Raw genomic sequence first — 19482 nt, 5'->3', positions numbered from 1 at the left:
TCAGCATGTTATTTAATCAGCCTTTTATTATTGGACACTTTAAAAACTCTTCCAATATTTTAATATTATAAACACACTATAATAAACACATGGATTATTCTTAAAAGAGCATATTTATTATTGCTTTTACAATATTAGAAAACTGAAATAGATAATTTATCACTCTTTTAATGTGCTAAGATCCTTGAAATATAGCATGGCTGGTCTGCATTCTACTATATGTGCTATATATATAGTTTTTCTTATAACTGAGGGAAAAAACCAACTATATTGCTTGTCAGCATAAAATTAATATTTAAACTTCGGAACCTGATATTTAGGCTGGTGTTTTGAAGTTCTGTATATCCTACTCCACTTGCTTTTCTTCGCTTCTTAAATTTTCAATTTTTATTCATATTGCTAATACATTTAAAAGGTTAACATGTATGAATAAATGAGGTGCAATTAATGATAGGAGTGTTATGTCCCTCAGGTATGTTAAGTTAGGGAAAAGGGTTAAGAACTACAGATATAGATTGTTCATATCATGCAAAAGAGGGCTAATGCCCTGACCGTTAAAATAAGAAAACACTTAGCACACATGAGAAGTTTGGCCTGATTTTTAAAAATGTACAGTTGTTAGTTGGGAGAGAATTGGGGTAGTGAAATGGCATAAATAAATGCATGGAGACAGAAAAATGGAAAAACATAACAAGGCTGGGGCAAGATCATGAGGTACAAGCCAAGGAGTTTGAATTATAACCTATAAGGAAAAGCAGTGTTTTAGGAAAATTAGTGTGATATAGTACAGTGGATGAAACAATTACAGGCAAAGAACTCCTCAGCTAAGATGCTGCAGAATAGCGATAAGTGAGAAATAATGAAGTACTTAACTATGGCAGGAATTCCAAGAGTGGAGGAGTCAAAGATGATTGTAGTTCATTTGGGTAAAAGACAAACATGAACAAGTTCAGAGTGTCTCTTGGAGCCATTAGCTTTGATTAGCTAAAATGATCAAGTAAAAAACAATTTCAGAGCCATCAAAGCATAAAAACCTGATCATCACACATATACCTATTAACCGGCCATTTAAACATTTTGTTTACATTCTAAATGATCTCAGATGAAGGTTCCAACCTTGAGTCAAATTTGTAAAAATATTCTGTTCCATGTACAAAAGTCAAATAGGCTGAGGCACATACAATTCTCAAGGTTCTCTTAAAGAAGTATGGAAAATTAAATCTGTAAATTAAGAAAAAAGCTTATACAGCTATTAAGATATGACCCCATAACTCTTTGATCCTATGAGATATGATTCTCCTCTTGTATATTTGATCATAGCCACCCAGACCTCCTTGTTGTTCCTTGTACACACCAAAAAATGCTTCAGCCTCAAGGTCTTTGTAGTTGTTATTTCATCTGCCTGAAAGGCTCTTAATGGTTTTCTCCCATATCATTTTTTAGGTCTTTGTTCTAATGTCATCTCTGTGAGGCATTTTCTCACCATACTATTTAAAAACATACCTCTCCTGCCTTCCAAACATCTTAATCCCATCCTTTCCACCTCCCTTGCTTTATTTTCCTCCACAGAACTTATCACCATCTGACATACCACATACAGTACCTATCAGTGTTTTGTCTATTCTATTACTCATGCCTCATTCCCAAGATTGTAAGTTCCATGAAGGCTGAAATTTACCTGTTTTGTTCAGTGCTGATTCTCAGTACCTAAATAGCAGAATAAATAAATCTGTACCACTCTCTTTATATATAAATATTTCAAATCTATTTTTAATGCTCTTTGTCAAACATTAGTATTTTCACACTGCCAGAAAAAACATTCATGAAAATATAAATTAATATAAAAAGTCTGTGTAGACTATGTTAAAATTTACAAATTCTCTTATGAAATGATGTACTGTCTCAACTTATACTATGGGACAACAAATACTCTATGCTTCATTGCTTCATGCTAAAGGGTATTTTTAATTGATAACATGGAAACTTAAAAAAAATTACCTATAGTTTATTAGCATATGCATTAAGTCCAAAGAGAAAAAATATTTTAATGGTACTATAAGAACTTATATCCTTGAAAATGTTACTTTCATAAATATAAATATTCCCAAATTATAAAATAAGATGTGGGAAATAAGAAACTCTGGGGTGATTTAAAGTTTCTACCACTTCCTAAAGATATTGTTTAATAGAATAATCCATGCTAAATGGTTAAATTATGAAACAGAAATATATAAACTGCCTTTCATAACAAGTTAATCAAATTGAGGAACATTTAGTGTAAAAGTGCCTTAAAAGTTTTCTTTTTGCGCAGCACAATTTCTCAAACAAAATCTAACCCTATAGCATAAGATAAATATAAATAATAATGAGATTCTCCAGGCAGTTTATAGTTCTTCAAAACACAGAAGTCCAATCACAAGTAATAATAAATATCAGATTATTCAAAGTCCCACAGAATTAAGGAAGACTTGTGCTCATCAATATGCTAATCTAAGTGTATTACTCATGAAATTTTTGCATGAATTCAATGTATTAATAATCAAGAAATAGACCCAAATAGAAATTATAAATGTTGCATTTAATTTTAGTATATTAAAGACAAGAAACCCCCCAGCAACTAACTTGTCACTTTGCACAGTAATTTTAACATAAAAGGTTTAAACTTATTTATTTGGCCAACATTTTCTTCACTGCATATAGTCTAAAAAAAAAAAAAAAAAAAAAGACATCAGAAATCCGTGGGATATATTTCATAAACAAGGGAATAACATAAATTATTAAATTTCTGGTAGAGGAGTTAATTCTGCATTAAATGAGCTTAAGCTATTGGTAATACAACAGAAATTGTAAGAAATTCCTTGATAAGAGGTAAGAAAATAGAATTTTTCAGCTGGAAATGTACTGATAATGGTCTCATTTCTTCTCCCAGATATGCAAGCAGTATGTCTAAATACTTACTAGAGCCAAATCTATCTCAAAACTTTAGGACATTAATTTTTCTCCTTTTTGTTAATACTCAACGAGAAACAACACTTAGAATACAACTTTTTCCATGAATAAGGGATAGTAATATCCACCTGCAAAAGGAAAAAATAAAGTTTGATTTAGAACGTCAACTTCTAAATAAATAAGTTAACTTAGAGATCACAGTTTATGAATGTATAATCTTGCTAACCTGGGCATGTATCAATAATGATTACTCACTGGCTTAACACCCATAATTCTATAACAACCAAAATAACATATAATTGATTGGAGAAAATCTTTGCTGTTAAATATGGAATTTAGTCTATGGCCAAATTTTCAAATATACTATCACATGTCAGTATGTGTGATCTTAAGAGATTTGCATTTGAATATAGGATGCAAACCGAATTTTTGAACTATTAAAACATTCCTCTCACTACCTCCTGGATACTTGCCTGAAGTCCTCTGAGTTAGCTCTAAACTCAATCCATACTCGAAGTAACAGATTTAAGATGCTCGATATTGGAATGATTTGGCATCAACTTAAAAAGAAAACTGAATGAAAAAGATTAGGATTTTTTTTCCAAAGAAGATGGAAAAAATGAAAATATACACTCATATATAACTATTTCTTCTTTGAAAAATAGCCAAATTAAGATTAACATTAAAGGGTCTAACTTTTATTTTACTATTTGCTTTTTATGTGTTTCAAAATTTCACAAAGATGGAAGTATATTAACTCTTACAAATAAAACTTCCAGTCCTGTTGAGTTACCTAAATGTGTGTTTCATTAGGCATTGACAGGCTATTTCCTCTTCTCTAATAAGACACTGGAAAGAAGCTGCATACAGTTACAATGAATTTCAATGCCAACAGTTTTTCTACATTTTCTTACTCCCCTAATATTTCAATTTTTCTTTAATCTATTCTCAGGATTAAAACAAAAAAAGTTTTCATTTAGCTGTAATAGCCCCCAGTGGTCCTTCTTCACATCTGGAGCACCTAGACACAAAGATTTACCTAGTAAATGTAAAATCCAGTGTTCCCTTTGTCATTTAGTAGGCAGATTAGACTAAATATAATTTTCTAAAATCTGACTTCACATACATTTAGGAAAACAAAAACGAAAAAAAGAAATCTAACTCCTGAGTTGTTCTGGAATATACTGGACAAACTTTGCAATTCATTCAATAAATATTTCTAAGCATCCATGTGTTAGATCCCAGAACACTTTTAGTGGAACAAAAAATTACCATATATTTGTTACAATCTTTCATAAAATGGTTCAAATGAAACAAACGAAACAGGTTAAGAGCATGATGAATGATGGTTAAAACCACCAAGGCAATATTATTTCCATGTAAAAGCTGACATTTAGTTCTAGACACCATATATATGGTATAGTGCTTCCTTTGGGCAAATGTGAGATTATCCTTAAAAATGAGAGCTTTGTCTTATAAAATATTTTCTTTTTAGATCCTCAAATACAATTCCTTAAATTACATCTGAAATACTTTTAGGGTTTCCGAAATAGATAATTATAATTGGAAATGATTCATTAAGAACTGCTTTTATTTTGCAGATTTTCTGCTCAGTTACAATTGAAAAGGGTAAGATATTCCTTGTAGGAAATAAGAATAGAAGTACGGTACACTATACAAACACACTTGTCTTCTCCTGAACATCAATTTTTAGTTTAATGACAATAAAACATCAACAAATAAGGAACAGCAGATAAAGAAAATATTTTCCTTCAAATTTTAATTCAATTAAAAATTTTGACTGTATTCGCATTTATAAAATTAATAAGTACAATAGTAACTTTTGGTGTAACACTGAAGTTAAATATTGGATACAAAAAAAGCAAACAATGCTTTCATATTTTCAACTTGTCTGATAAAAATCTTCAGCTAAGGATTTAAAAAAAGTTTTAATAGAAACAAGAAAAAACAATATGATAGTACAAAGTTAGAAGCCATAGGATTAAGATCCTAATCTATCATGTGTAAGAAATTAATTTGAGTTTCTGTTTCCTGAGCTACCCAACGAATAGGCTGGTCATCTGTATGGTCTTCCCTCCCTTTAAAGTTATGATTAAGTGCATTTTAAGACCCAGGATTTCAGAAATTTAATTCACATGTTTTGATACTTTCCCTCTTCCCTTATAAAAAAATATTTAGAAGCATTACTAGAAATTATCTTTTAAGTTCTGTTCAAAATGTATATTTTATAATGTACATTTATCTGAGATAAGCAAGTATCTTTAAAGTAATTTCTTTTTACTACAGAAACAACTGGAAAACTAATATTTCTGTTTTATCCTAAGTAAATCTGAATGTTTACCTTGAATATAAATGAGTTAAATTTATTTGATGCTATATAATCTCATTCAATAAACTCTTAACAGCATTCAACACAATTATTAAATTGCAGTTATACTACTTTAATAAACTCAATAGATCTGAAAAGTTAGTACATACTAACTTATTTTTATAGAATCATAAACATAAAATTATCAATAAAACTGAAAATACATCAGTAATATTAATACATATTAAAATATGACTGTTGAGTATGGCCAACCTTACTTCAGCAGCACAGTTAATACTGGAGATAATTTTAGAATCTTAACGCCAATATTTACGTGCTGCTAAGGCACTGCTGACATTGCTATCATAAGAGCTATGAATAAAAAGAAATACAATTTCTTCAGAAGATCAGATCCTTGTATTTTTGAGGCAGCACAATATGGCCTGCACCTTTTCAAAATCCACAAACCATTATGTGCTGCTACTTTACTCCAAGGTTTTGTTTTTTTAAACACACATTAGCACCTAAAGATACAAAAAAAATTTTCTTTTAGGAAAAAAGAGGATAAATACATTAAAAAATCCATGCTTAAAGATTCTAACATTGACATAGTATGTATAAATTATTTCTTAGAAGCTTTTAAGTAGCATAATTAAACATTTCTACATGAAAATTTAAGGAAAGCCTACTACGTGCTAAGCACATTGTTATAAGTTGGGAACACAAAGATGTATAATAAAAGAAAAGCATTTTTTTCCTGGGTCAACTTAATAATTCAATACAATTAAATATTTAATCAAACTTTTGAATGCATTAAATATATAAAATTATTTTTTTCTTTTACAAACAAAAACTGAATTCATAAAATTTAGTCTTTACCTTGGTAAAAGCATTATTTACAAACAGCGTTTCATTCCTTGTAGTACATCTTTCAAAAGACATCTTCATCAAGCAGGTAAGACTTCATATCAAGAGAAAAATAAGAAATGACACACAAGAGCTGAGTTTCAATAAATTCAAGCTGGTAAAATGCAAATATGCTTTTAAAGGAAATGACTAGAGGTCATGTAAAATATTTTAATACTAAATAAAGCAAAAACATACAAAAGACTCAAAACAAACCGATTTTCTCTTAGATAATTTATGTTAAAAACAATCCAAATATTATTTTACCCTCGACATTTCCCTATTAGAATACTCTGTTAGAATTGGATATCACTTTGTTATAAGAAGTAATTCTAGAATATGAAGCCTTGGAAAGGTGTTTGTACCCAGAGATGAGAAATAAAACAGGAATCCTGTGGCTCTTGACTTTCCTATCCCCTACCTGTCTCCACTTTTCGCCAGGCAAGGAAGTATACGCCTAAACAGTTTCCACTTACTAAGATGTAGGAATGAAATTACAGGAATGAAAGATACCAGAAAACTGCCACCACTCTCGCTCAAGCCTTGATAACCTCTTTTGGCCCAGTTTTCTCATCATTAAAATGGCTACACTAAACCTACAATACTTCAATACTACTACTTCAATGCTATAATACAGAATAAGGTGATGTGCTCTGAAATTTGCCCCTCCCTTCTAATAATCTAATGGTTTATACAAAGCACAACTGTCATATAGTCCACATTCTTCGTGAATATTTTCCCATTAAAAAACATATGTAGCTAATCTCCTATCTGAGCAACACGTTTCACATATTATTCTGTTATTGTTTCAAGTTTCTGTACAATTTTTAATATAAAACCAAAATAAATCTGTGATGATTTAAGAAATACATAATACATATTTGTATTTATCAATTACATTAAGGAACTGTCCTTTAGGCTACCCTCCCCCACTCAAACCCACTTTTCAGACCAAAACGTAAACATGACATTTTCAAATACACAAAATTTATATATATATATTTTTCATTTAAAAATATATTTTATTGAACACCTACTATGTGCCAGGCACTATCCCAGCTACACTAGTCGGTATACTAGTGTACTAAACAGATACAATTATTTCTGAGAAAGAATCTGAAATCACTTAAACTATAAGAAAAAATCACGAAACAAATAACTGTTCAAGACTACATATTGTTCTTTGCCCCTGTACAGTAGACATATACATTAAATGATTATTCTAAAATCAAATGAATGATTATTTCAAAATCAAGAAGAAATAAATAGGGTCATTTCAATTCCAACCCTCCATTTTTTTGTTTTTTTTTGCTAAGTCTATTTTAAACTAAGCCAAGTGTGCCAAACTTGAAAGAAATAAATGTGATTACTGAAAAATAGTTTTATAAATCTTTAAAAAAAAATTCAGTGGGGCTGGCCTTGTGACTGAGTGGTTAAGTTCGCACACTCTGCTTTGGCGGCCCAGGGTTTCACTGGTTCGAATTCTGGGAGCGGACATGGCACCACTCATCTAGCCATGCTGAGGTGGCGTCCCACATGCCACAAGCAGAAGGATCCACAACTAAAAATATACAACTATGTACCAGAGAAAAAGGAAAAGTAAAAAAAATCTTTAAAAAAAAAAGTCACAGTAAGAATGTCTTCATTTTTAAAAATTGTGGTTTAATATACATAAATTTTACCATTTTAAAGTATACAGTTCTGTAGCATTAAGTACATTCACATTGTTGTGCAACCATCACCACCCTCCCTAGAATCTTTTCATCTATATCAACTGAAACTGTATCCATTAAACACTAACTGCCCATTATCTCCCCATCCTCTCAGCCCCTGGAAAGCATCATTCTACTTTCTATCTCTATGAATTTGCCTATTCTAGGTATTTCATATAAATGGAATCATACAATATTGGTCCTTTTGCATCTTATTTCACTTAGCATAACTTTCTCAATGTTCATCCATATTGTTGCATATATCAGACTCTTTCTTTCCTTTTTATGACTAAGTAGTATTCAATTTTATGTACATACTACATTTTGTTTATCCATTTATCTGTCTATGGACATTTAGGCTGTTTTGATCTTTTCATTATGATGATTAATGCTGCTATGAACATGGCATACAAATATCTGTTTGAGCCTGGCTTTCACTTCTTTTGGGTATACCCCTAAAAGTGGTATCACTGAATCATATGGTAATTCTACTTTTAAATTTTGAGGAACTGCTATACCGTCTTCCACAGTGGCATACCATTTTACACTTCCATCAGCAATGCACAAGGGTTCTAATTTCTCCACAGCCTTGTCAACACTTATTTTCTGTTTTTTTTTGATAATAGCCATCTTAATGGGGTCGAAGTGCTATCTCACTGTGGTTTTGATTTTCGTTTCCCTAATGATTAGTGATGTTGAGGATCTTTTCTTGTGTTTATTACTCATTTTTATATCTTCTTCAGGGAAATGTCTATTGAACCTTATCTCATTTTTTAACTGGGTTGTTTCTCATTGCTGAGTTATAGTCCTTTATATATTCTGAATATTAATCCCTTATCAGATCTATGATTTGCAAATTATATTTTCTCTCATTCTAAAGGTTGCCTTTTCACTCTGTTGATAGTGTCCCTATATGCACAGAAGTTTTAAATTTTGATGAATTTATCTTTTTGCCGTTGTTGCCTGTGCTTCTAGTATCATACTTAAATCACTGCCAGGTCCAATGTAATGAAGCTTTCCCCCTATATTTTCTTCTACAAGTTTTACAGTTTTAGTTCTTATGTTTAGGTCTTTGACCTATTTTAAGCTAACTATTCTATATGGTGTGAGGTAAAATGTCCAACTTCATTCTTTTATGTGTGGATACCCCGTTTTCTGACACCATCTGTTCAAAAGGCTGTCTTTTTCCCATTGAATGATCTTGGCAGACATGTTGAAAATCATTTGAACACATATGCAAGGGTTTATTTCTGGGCCCTCTAGACTATTCCCTTGGTCTATATGTCTGCCTTTATGCCAGTACCATATGGTTTAATTACCATGGCTTTGTATTAAACTTTGAAATCAGGAAGTGTGGGATCTCCAACTTTGTTCTTCTTTTTCAAGATTGTTTTCTATTTGGTCTCCCCTGAGTGTCCTGTGAATTTTAGGATGGGTTTTTCTATTTGTGGAAAAAATGTCACTGGAATTCTGATAGGGATTGCACTGAATCTGTAGATCACTTTGGGTAGTACTGTCATCTTAACAATATTAAGACTCTCAATACATGAACATGGGATGTCTTTCCCATTTGTCTTTAATTTCTTTTAGCAGTGTTTTTAGTTTGCAGTGTACAAGTTTTTTGTCATCTTGGTTAATTCTATTCCTCAGCATTTTTTTCTTTTTGATGCTACGGTAAATGAAATTTTCTTAATTTCCTTTTCAGATTGTTCATTGTTAGTGCATAGACACAACTATTTTTGAGTGTTGATTTTGAATCCTGCAACTTTGCTGAATTTACTTAGTAGTTATAACAGGTTTTTGTCTGTGTCTGTGTGTGGAATCAAGGGTTTTCCACATATAGGATCATGTCATCTGTGAACAGAAATAAGTTTACTTTATAAATCTTTTATACCTAAAATTGGTTCAAGAGGTGTCTGGCAACCTTGGTCTGTTCATTCTCTCATTCTTCTAGAAAAAAATCAGACAGGTATCTCCTTTCAAACTTCCAATATCTCCCCTTTCATCCTCACTCTCACTCAGAAAACACAGCTATCAGAAGAGATTTTCTGCCAATTCCCACCACATCTATCTACCCTCATGTATCTGTGCCCATGTAACTATTCCTTCTCTGTATTATGGATGAACAATCACTGTTCATAAGACCAATCCCTAGATTTTATCCTCTCTTGCTTACTTATGGATATTCCTCTAGCACTCTCCTCTATATCTTTAATTTTCTCTCTATTGGATCATTCCTCTCAGCAAACATGCTATAATTTCTCTCGTCTTAATTCCATCTGTTAAAGATCATTACTTTCTGTGACAATATTGCAATTTTATCATTAATGTTTTAATAAACATCCTTAGAGGAAGATTTTTTCCCCTACCTTTATTTCTATTTTTAATTGAGATAATTAAAAATAACTGCTTTCTATTTGAAAACCTAATTAAATTTAAACTATTAGAAAAAGTTTATTTCCATACTCCAGAAAAATATGAAAATTCTTGATTTAAATGTATTGAGTCGAAAGATTAGAGTGGTGCAATTCCAGCCAAAGAGAAGCAACATCTTTTTTTTCCTGTGTTTAACAGCAACAATAATCACCCAATCTGGTAAGCTTTGATTTCTTCCTTTCCACTTACAGTGATCTTCTACTTTGGAGCTGCCAAAGTAGGTTTTATATTACGCCTTTAAGAAGGGGTTATTTAAACTCAAAATTTCTTTGAATCTACAAACTATTTCCACTGTCACATGATAGGGATATTCATAGGCTAATATATGGCATGAAAATATTTCTGCTGCTTTGTTATTTAGACATGTGCTTTATGCGTCACTACTTTAGATGTTTCAAATACTTAATTTTACTTTTAATCTGGATTCAGCACAATTTGTAATAGCAATTATTTTCCTCAAATATGCTTCAAACTCTGCACTAAGCCTCTACGGAGCTGACTATATATAGTCTCTGGGCCACAGAATGACCATCCTTGCTCAGGACAGCAGAATTTTACACAAGTCGTAAGATATGTTGATAATATACTTGGAGAAAATTAAAAATTAGTCATTCTTTACCATCTTTAGGCAAGGGCCTAAATTATGGGGTCTAACTAAACTGCATGACAATTTCACTAACGATGGCAATTTTTCATTACTTTAATAGGAAATTGAAAGTTTTATGAAATGTCCAAATATATAAAATTCACAGACAGATTAAAATTTGCTTTTCTTTTATTTCTGTTTTTTGGATATAAATGCTTAAAAACAACAACATTATGTTAACTAGAGAAGACACATTTAAAATCCAGTGTTGCTAACAGGCATGCAATAAAATAATATTTAGATATAATCCAAAAACTTGTTTAATCATCCAAAAAACCTAGTTTTTTGAGTTTAAGTGAATAAAAAGTACTGTTCTACACTTCGTTGCTTTTTTCTGATGAAGAAATGAAAGAATGAATGATTACTTAGAAACTGTATGTGAAGTGGATTTCAATCAAGACAATTTATTCCAGGAAAGTAAGGCTATATATATAAGCTCCCCAAACATGTCATCATTTTATTATTAGATTCCCTAACAATAGCTTCCTTACATACAAAGTTAAACTACTTATAAGCCAAACATTTATATTTTTTGAGTTAATTTTTGACGACTTTACTCTCTAGATATAAATTACAAATATACCATAATGTCAGCAAGAAATGGAACAGAAAAGGTTTGATAAGAACATAAATAAATATGCTGTTTATCTCAACAGTTTTTTCTTCTTAGATACATTCTTCTTTTGCACTCAAATTATGGATACTTTCCCTTGCTATTCTCACTTTATACTCAATTTTGATCCTGTGTCAATCATTCCTTGCATTCAGTTAGTCAATAAAAACCAACTGATTCTCTGAGATCTCAGTTCATCAAATTCTTTGCCATTCTTTATTTCATACCTTAAAACTAGGTCTAAGTACCTTATACCTACTATGGCATTTCAGCTGGACTTCCCATCTTTAGTCAATTAATAAAATTTCCTAAAATTCATACATTCAAGAATATAACTGTGGTTTCCCAAGTAAAGTCTTCTCTGTTCTAGTATCAAGGTCTGTATAATCAGGATCTATCCAGTATTTCCTACTTCCCTCCAATGAAAACACTCTACCATTCTAGTTAAAAGGTCTCTTTCAAGAGACATGACAACCAAATGCAGTATGAGGACCTTTTGGAAATGATCAGGAATTTTAACAGGAACCAGATATTATTATTATTAATTTTATTAGTGTTAGAAGTATGGTAGTTATATATTTATAAAAAAAGGGTCCCTATAAGCTAGAGAAGCATATGAAGTATTCATGAGTGGACAGAAGATTGATCAAGCAATGATGCTACTGTGGCTACCAGGTAAGCAGCAAGTGGAACAAATAAAATTGCTCATCATTTGAGTATAGTGATTATCCTCTCCTACTGAGCGATTCTTCAAGGTTCCTGGAAGAACTGAGACATTTATAATAAATTGCTTTCCAGTTCTTTCTTCCCCGAAGGTGTATATTGATCTCTGAATCTTCACTGAATCTACTGCTAGAGGCTAATCCCTTTTCCTTTTATCCTTACTTTTTAAAATTAATTAATTAATTTTTGGGGGGAAGATTAGCCCTGAGCTAACTACTGCCAATCCTCCTCTTTTTGCTGAGGAAGACTGTCCCTGAGCTAACATCTGTGCTCATCTTCCTCTACTTTATACTTGGGACACCAATCACAGCATGGGTTTTGCCAAGCAGTGCCATGTCTGCACCTGGGATCCGAACTGGCGAACCCCAGGCCACTGAGAAGCAGAACCTGCAAACTTAACCGCTACGCCACTGCGCTTGCCCCCATAAGAACTTTTGAATACAGACAGTTATTCTCAGTATTGAATACTGTGCTGAGCAGATAACTGGTTTCATTATTTCATACCTATCCTCCATCCAAATGTGGCAATGCTCCCTGGTATGGCCCCTTCCATTTCTCCACTCTTACTTCTTAGTCCACTGAAAACATCATAGTGCCTCTATCCCTTAAATCTCTGTTTCTAATTCCCTAACTAGGTATGGAAAGAGTCCTAACGGCTAGATGCAGAACCAAAAAAAAAGTGTTATTAAAAAAAAAAAAATCAGGAAACAGAACCATTCAGTTCTTGTCCTTTATCTTTACACAACAGCCTTAGTTCCAAATCTGGTGGTTTATATTCTGGCCTGTGGGCTCTTAATGATCTCTATTGGCTTTTGATATATATCAAATTTTTCATTCTTATGATCTTCTAAGAAAAAAATACTCATTTTGAAAGGTAAGACAAAATAAGTAAATGTCTTGCTTAAGGAGTCAACCTTAACATGAATCTGAGTGAATGGGAATCTTTAACTACCTTAAATTAGTTTTCTTTCCATATTAGGTAACAGATTTAATAAAATTTTTAATATACAGTAAAAATTATACACATTTTATATAAATTAATAATTTCCCCCCTCACCTCCTTGTAAATGATTTAACATTTGTGTTTAGGCATATTTACTCTTACACTGCTCTAATTTCAGTTCATTTAGTTTACATAAGGCATCATCACATTTAACAAAAACATTGAAAAATCCTAGGTGTGTCTCCTAAGCTCTAAAATCATCCTAAGTGCAATAGAATTCACTGGTCAATTTCTGCATTTCTAACTTTATCAATATAATACAGAACAGAAATAATTTACTGAGGCAGGAAGGATAAAGAACAGTGAATTTAAAGTCAGAAGACCCAAGATGGAATCCTGGCTCTGTCCCTTATGAATCCTTATCTTGGGTAAGTTATTTTATTTATTTATCTATTTATTTATTTTTGGAGAGGAAAATTGTCCCTGAGCTAACATCTGTGCCAATCTTCCTCAATTTTGTATGTGAGACACTGCCACAACATGGCTTGATGGGTGGTGTGTACATCTGCACTTGGGATCCGAACCCGCCAACCCTGGGCTGCTGAAGCAGAGTGTGTGAACTTAACCACTATACCACTGGGCTGGCCCCTGAGTAAGTTATTTTAGTACACGGAGCCTCAGTTTCCTCTTTGTGAAATGGGCCTATTAATGTCTTTATCATAGCCCTGTTGTTAAGATTGTATGTACAATCTTAAACTTTTATAAGCATATCTAGTAGTGAATAGGTATTCAAAAAATGCCTGCCAAATCTAAATTTATACTAGGATTTGAAACACACTTCTGATAAACTTAGGGTTTCAGTGGACTGCAATTAAAGGTGAAACAACAGTGCTGATGACAAAGTTAGTGGAATCAGGTTGCATTAACAGAAGTATCTTATTCATAAGAGATGCACTGTATTTTGTACCTCAGACCACACTGAGTATATTGGGTTCGGTTCTATACACAATATTTTAAAAAGAATACTGACAAAATGTAGCAGATCCAAAGTGGAATATCAAGGATACTGATGGTCTAGAATTCATACTATGAGAACCAGTGGAAGGACTTGGGTATGTTTAGCCTAGAGAAAAGATATAAAAAGTATTTTTAGAAGATACATCTAGAGCCAAAGGATGAAGTTATATACCAAACTGAAATCTGCTCTCTTTTGAGAATTTTACTTTCTATCAATTATTATTGACATAAATGTAATTTAAAACATTAAGGAAGAAGTTTATTACGGTTCTAATATTCTGAGGGCTAAAATAAAATGAATACAGATCAATTGAAAAATCAATTTTTAGAAAAACTCAATGTATTTTACTAAGCTGTCTTGTTAAGGATTTGGAAGACAAATTGCCAATTTTAAGTTCTGACTATAGGGCACCAAATACTAGGGGCATAAAGAAACAACTTGAGGACTGGCCCCGTGGCCGAGTGGTTAAGTTCGTGCGCTCCGCTGCAGGCGGCCCAGTGTTTTGTCGGTTCGAATCCTGGGCGCGGACATGGCACTGCTCATCAGACCACGCTGAGGCAGCGTCCCACATGCCACAACTAGAGGAACCCACAACGAAGAATACACAACTATGTACCGGGGGGCTTTGGGGGAGAAAAAGGAAAAAATAAAAAAATCTTTAAAAAAAAAAAAAAAAAAAAAGAAACAACTTGAAGAGCCGGATTAAACAATATTGAAAAAAATTTGAATAAATTTATTTATAGGCTATAACAGAAAGAGTGAAAGTGACAGCCTAGGCAAGAAGTCAGGAGTGATTGCTCACAAAGGGGTGTATATTTCAATTCCGCATTCAATATATTCATGTTTTGACATGGAGATAATGTTGAGAATTCAAATTTCAGACAAATAGGTAGTGGCAAAGGGCAAAACTGCATAGAATAGTCTAGGGAAGTTACCTAATGTATTTATGCCTAGAACTTGAAACACTTATTATACCAGAGTTCATTATATTTATATGTTTATTTCTTATTTAAATCAAGGCCTGCCTGCACTGTTAAATTCGGCCTCGTTTTCATTTTCCTAAGAAAACATCCAAAGTAACTTTGTAAATAAGAATTTCTCTATTATTATTCTTTGAATGATTCATCTTGAACTGAGAAGTTGTTCAGGGTTGGAAAACAATGAATCCACCCCCTTTCTATAAGTTAAATCGGATTTAACTCAATCATTCTGTTAAACACATATATATCAAATATAGAAGACTTAGAGGACAGGAACACCTGGCATTTGATTAAAACATTGTCTAATTTTCAAAAATAGCAGTTATTTTAACAATGCGTGAAAAATGGCTGTAGCATATTGTGACCTTGCTCTATGTTCATAAATTACAGAATAGATGGCTTTAAGCGCCTAGATTTGATATATTTACTAAATTAGTATGAATTGATCATATCAGTAAGTTTGCAAAGCCTTCTTTACTACCAAATGCTGTACCCCTGTAAATTTTTCTGCTTTGGATTATAACACCTTTTATTACCAATCCACCAAAAGAGCAATTTGTTTTTTTCTATTTTGGCACAGATCTTTCTCCCAGAAACATTCACATTATGAAATTATTCAAGATAATTAAAATTTCTTCATGAGTGGCAGAGGTAGACAGCAATTTACACAACAGTAAATTTCCATCATAAATAAATTAAAAACAGCAGAATTTTCAGCTATATCTAGTGACTTGTACCAAAGCATTACATTTTTATTGAAACCACAGCAGATTTTATATCATTTGCCAGATCAGTTACTTACTACCCTACTGATTACAACATTCTGATTTTATTTTCAGTAGTTTCAGTCAGTCCTACATTTACACTATTTATAATTCAAGAACTGACAATATTTTCTAGAATGGTATGATTACATGCCATTGCTATTCTACTCCTAACCTGATAACATTTCTAAAATTTATCTTGCTAATCAGTTCAACATGAGAAATAGTTTTTGTCATTTCTTTTTACAAGCCTAGCTCATGATAGCAACTAAATTTAATAAGTCTCCTGAATTACTAAGTAATGTGTCTTCATCACTTTCATTTACAGGACTACCAACACCGACAGCACCGAATGCTGAATTTTCTGCTTTATCTTCTGTTTTCTATTTATAAAGTCAATGTCTTAAGATTTTTGTTGCTGCAAATTAAAAAGACAGAAGCTACGATCTTAACTGCTGATGATGCACCTGAAGATGTTATTTAGTACCAAACGATACATTTAGTTATTTTAAATTCACAACAGAAATACGTACTTTAAGTGTAAGCATCCAAAAATGCAATGTGAAAAATCAAAACATAGCTCAAAAAAGAAAAAGTAGGAAGAGAGAAAAGAAATATGATAATTTCTGAAAGTTTTATGTTAAGCAGCTAAAGTTTAAGGGCTTTAAATTGAAAAACAAACTTGACAAATATTTCTTCTCTTTACTCAATTTGTAAAAATGAACCCCAAACACTGCCATTATCTAATTTTGACAGTATCAGATATATGGTACCAATATTCCACAACTTCTGGAACATCCACATTCCGCAAGTAGATAGCTTTAAAAAAAATCCCTATCTTAAAGAAACAATCGCACTAAAGATAAAAAAATGAGAAGAGAGGATATACATGAAATCCTACAGAATCACTGACTACTGTTAGTTATGTACCTAGTTTCCTGGATATTATTTAATTGGAAACATCATTTTAGTATCTAAGATTAAAGGGAACTCTAGGCACACTACCTAGAACGGACAACAGAAAGCATTCCAACAATGAAATATAGCAAATGACCTATGTTTAAAAGAGGCTGGAGAGTAGCCAAGAAAGGCTGTTTGCTTAGAAATTTATAAAGGAGATGAAATAAGGTTAAGAACGTGATGTTATGGGGCTGGCCCTGTGGCTGAGTGTTTAAGTTTGTGCGCTCTGCTCATCAGGCCATGCTGAGACGGTATCCCACATAGCACAACCAGAAGAACCTACAACTAGAATATACAACTATGTACTGGGGGGCTTTGGGGAGAAGAAAAGGAAGGAAAAAAAAAAAAAAAGACTGGCAACAGATGTTAGCTCAGGTGCCAATCTTCAAAAAAAAAAAAAAAAAAGAAAATGTGACATTATCTGTACTTATAAATCTGTTAGAAGTTAAACGATACCTATTTCTTTTTGAAAAGTGGACTGTCCTCCAGTCTACAGTAGGAGAGTAATACCAGTTGAAAAAGATTCCTTTTCCTAAGAGTTAAGTTGAAAAAAAGCTGAGCTAGCTTTCAAGGGACCAATTAAGAAACCCAAGCCTGGATTATATAGGATTCTTTGGGGATTTGCAAATGTTTCCATTCTAGTTTTCCAGAGACAAAAATATAAAGGGAAACGTCAGAAAAAGAAGTGACCTGTGGCATTTGGCTACTACTCTTCAAACTGACTCATTATTAAAAGTTTTCAATATTTAATTACTGCCCTTAAAACTACTTATTGAGTTCAGTGGCTCATGTTCTATGATCATATGGTCACTCCTCAACACATTATTATTTACTGGGTCATTAATGTAATTGTATGAGATAATGTAAGAGAAGCATCTGAAACACTAAGTTTTCATTTAAACAGGGCCATCCCTCAACATCAAGAACAGAAACAGCTGCCCTTGAGGTTTTTTCATTTAGAGACATAGAATTAGCTTAAGGAATAGATGAAAACGAATCTTTTTGGTAATTGATTTTAGAGTCTCAAAAACTTTTAACGGAAATAACTATCTTATGCATTTACCATGACTTTGATTTGAGAGTTTTTCTAGGGATATGATATGATAATTTCAGCTAACCTGTTAGAATTATCCCCCTAGAATTTACAAGTTTCTCAAAAGTTAAATGAATCATGATAAAAACGTTTCTTATTCTAAGAGGTGTGCATGTGTCTACATAAACAGAAGGAAAAGGGATTGTCTTTCTGCTTTTTCACCTCCTAAAGCTTAAGAGCTAAATTTTAAGCATCTCACAAAGAAGTGTGAAGTGTAATCTACTGAAACATAAAAACAAATAAATGAAAAAACTATTTTTCAAGTGGAGAGGATACTTCCAATTTATAAAACCATAAAACAACTGTCAATAAACTTGAATAATAATGATAAAAAAGACCACTACTTATTTGTAAATTACTTTGAAGGAAAAGGGCTTAAAATTGTGATTCTCAGATTTAGAGATGACAGGGCCTGGCTGTAACTAATTTCCAAAATAGAAAACTTACCCAAGGCAGTGGCATTCTTGCTCTAAACTGGATTAAATACCAAACTACAATGTGTAGGGGTTAAGGGGAAGTTAGAAAGTTGTCAATCTAGGATAGCAGAAAAAAACTGAGAAATAAAGCTAAACATGAGACCAAAGAGTAACTTTTTATAGCAACGGTAGAGGGACTGTGAGTTAATACTTACAAAGTAAGAATTGCTGGGCTAAGTAGGGGGCTGTTTTATTATGGTCTTCATTTTATCATTATTAAACCTAGGAAAAAGATAAGAGTGAATACTTTAAAAATTTGATGACATTATATAAATTAGAAAATTCTCAACTGAGGTTGACAATCAATCTTCTGATTCTTACACAGCACAGAACAATCACATATTATTAATACCCAGCAGCAGCATTTATATATTTCAGTCCAGAGTATTACCACTAGTTTTTAAATTCACTTTTCTATTATTATTGCCTTCTCAAAATTTAAAAGTCAAATACCTAAGTCTAACTAAAACTCATATGTGTCTAACTTGGAGCACACTGGGCTTCTGGAGGACATCATACAATGACAGATATTCTAAGATAAATTCAAGATCACACTTCAAGATTGACCAATCTCTTTCTCTCACATACATCTGCATGGTATACATGGAGTAGTATTACTACAAAATCTAAAAATCCATATATTGCCCAATTCTAAGAATTCTATTGTAATACAGTATAAATACAAAGCTTCAGTTGGAGCACCTCTTTAAAATGCATAAAGAAATCTCTAAAAACAATATGCTATGATCTATGGCCAAAACAAAAGAAATTATAGTTGTGAAATTACCTGAATTAAAGAGTAAACGAAAGAGTAGTGATAAGAATAGAGAAATTGTTTCCATGGTTGTCCTTTACTTACAAGAGTAAGAAGATTAAAAGCCAGCATGTAAAAGGAAACACTACAGCTCATCTTTAAAAATAAAAAAAATTTAAA

General features: G+C 32.2%; 1 long non-coding RNA gene across 13 annotated transcripts in view; it reads right to left on the bottom strand.

Moving 5' to 3' along the window:
- Positions 1 to 19482, bottom strand: part of LOC106837716 (uncharacterized) — a 115327-nt gene that overhangs the window by 40075 nt on the left and 55770 nt on the right. For 5 of the 13 annotated variants that reach the window (XR_011506908.1, XR_011506912.1, XR_001399700.3 and 2 more), the window contains exons 5-7: positions 18704 to 18770; positions 6158 to 6239; positions 2959 to 3077 (exon numbers count right to left, since the gene is read on the bottom strand). This is a non-coding gene — a long non-coding RNA (uncharacterized lncRNA). Of the gene's footprint in view, positions 1 to 873; positions 985 to 1678; positions 1708 to 2559; positions 2702 to 2958; positions 3078 to 6157; positions 6240 to 18703; positions 18771 to 19482 lie in introns of those variants that run through there. The other 8 variants (XR_011506911.1, XR_006532338.2, XR_006532343.2 and 5 more) reach the window with 4 other exon arrangements.

Source organism: Equus asinus, chromosome 11 (genome assembly GCF_041296235.1).
Source record: "Equus asinus isolate D_3611 breed Donkey chromosome 11, EquAss-T2T_v2, whole genome shotgun sequence".
NCBI classification, from domain to species: Eukaryota; Metazoa; Chordata; class Mammalia; order Perissodactyla; family Equidae; genus Equus; species Equus asinus.
Note: the sequence above shows the minus strand (reverse complement) of the source record. Positions and strands in the feature narration are given on the sequence as shown.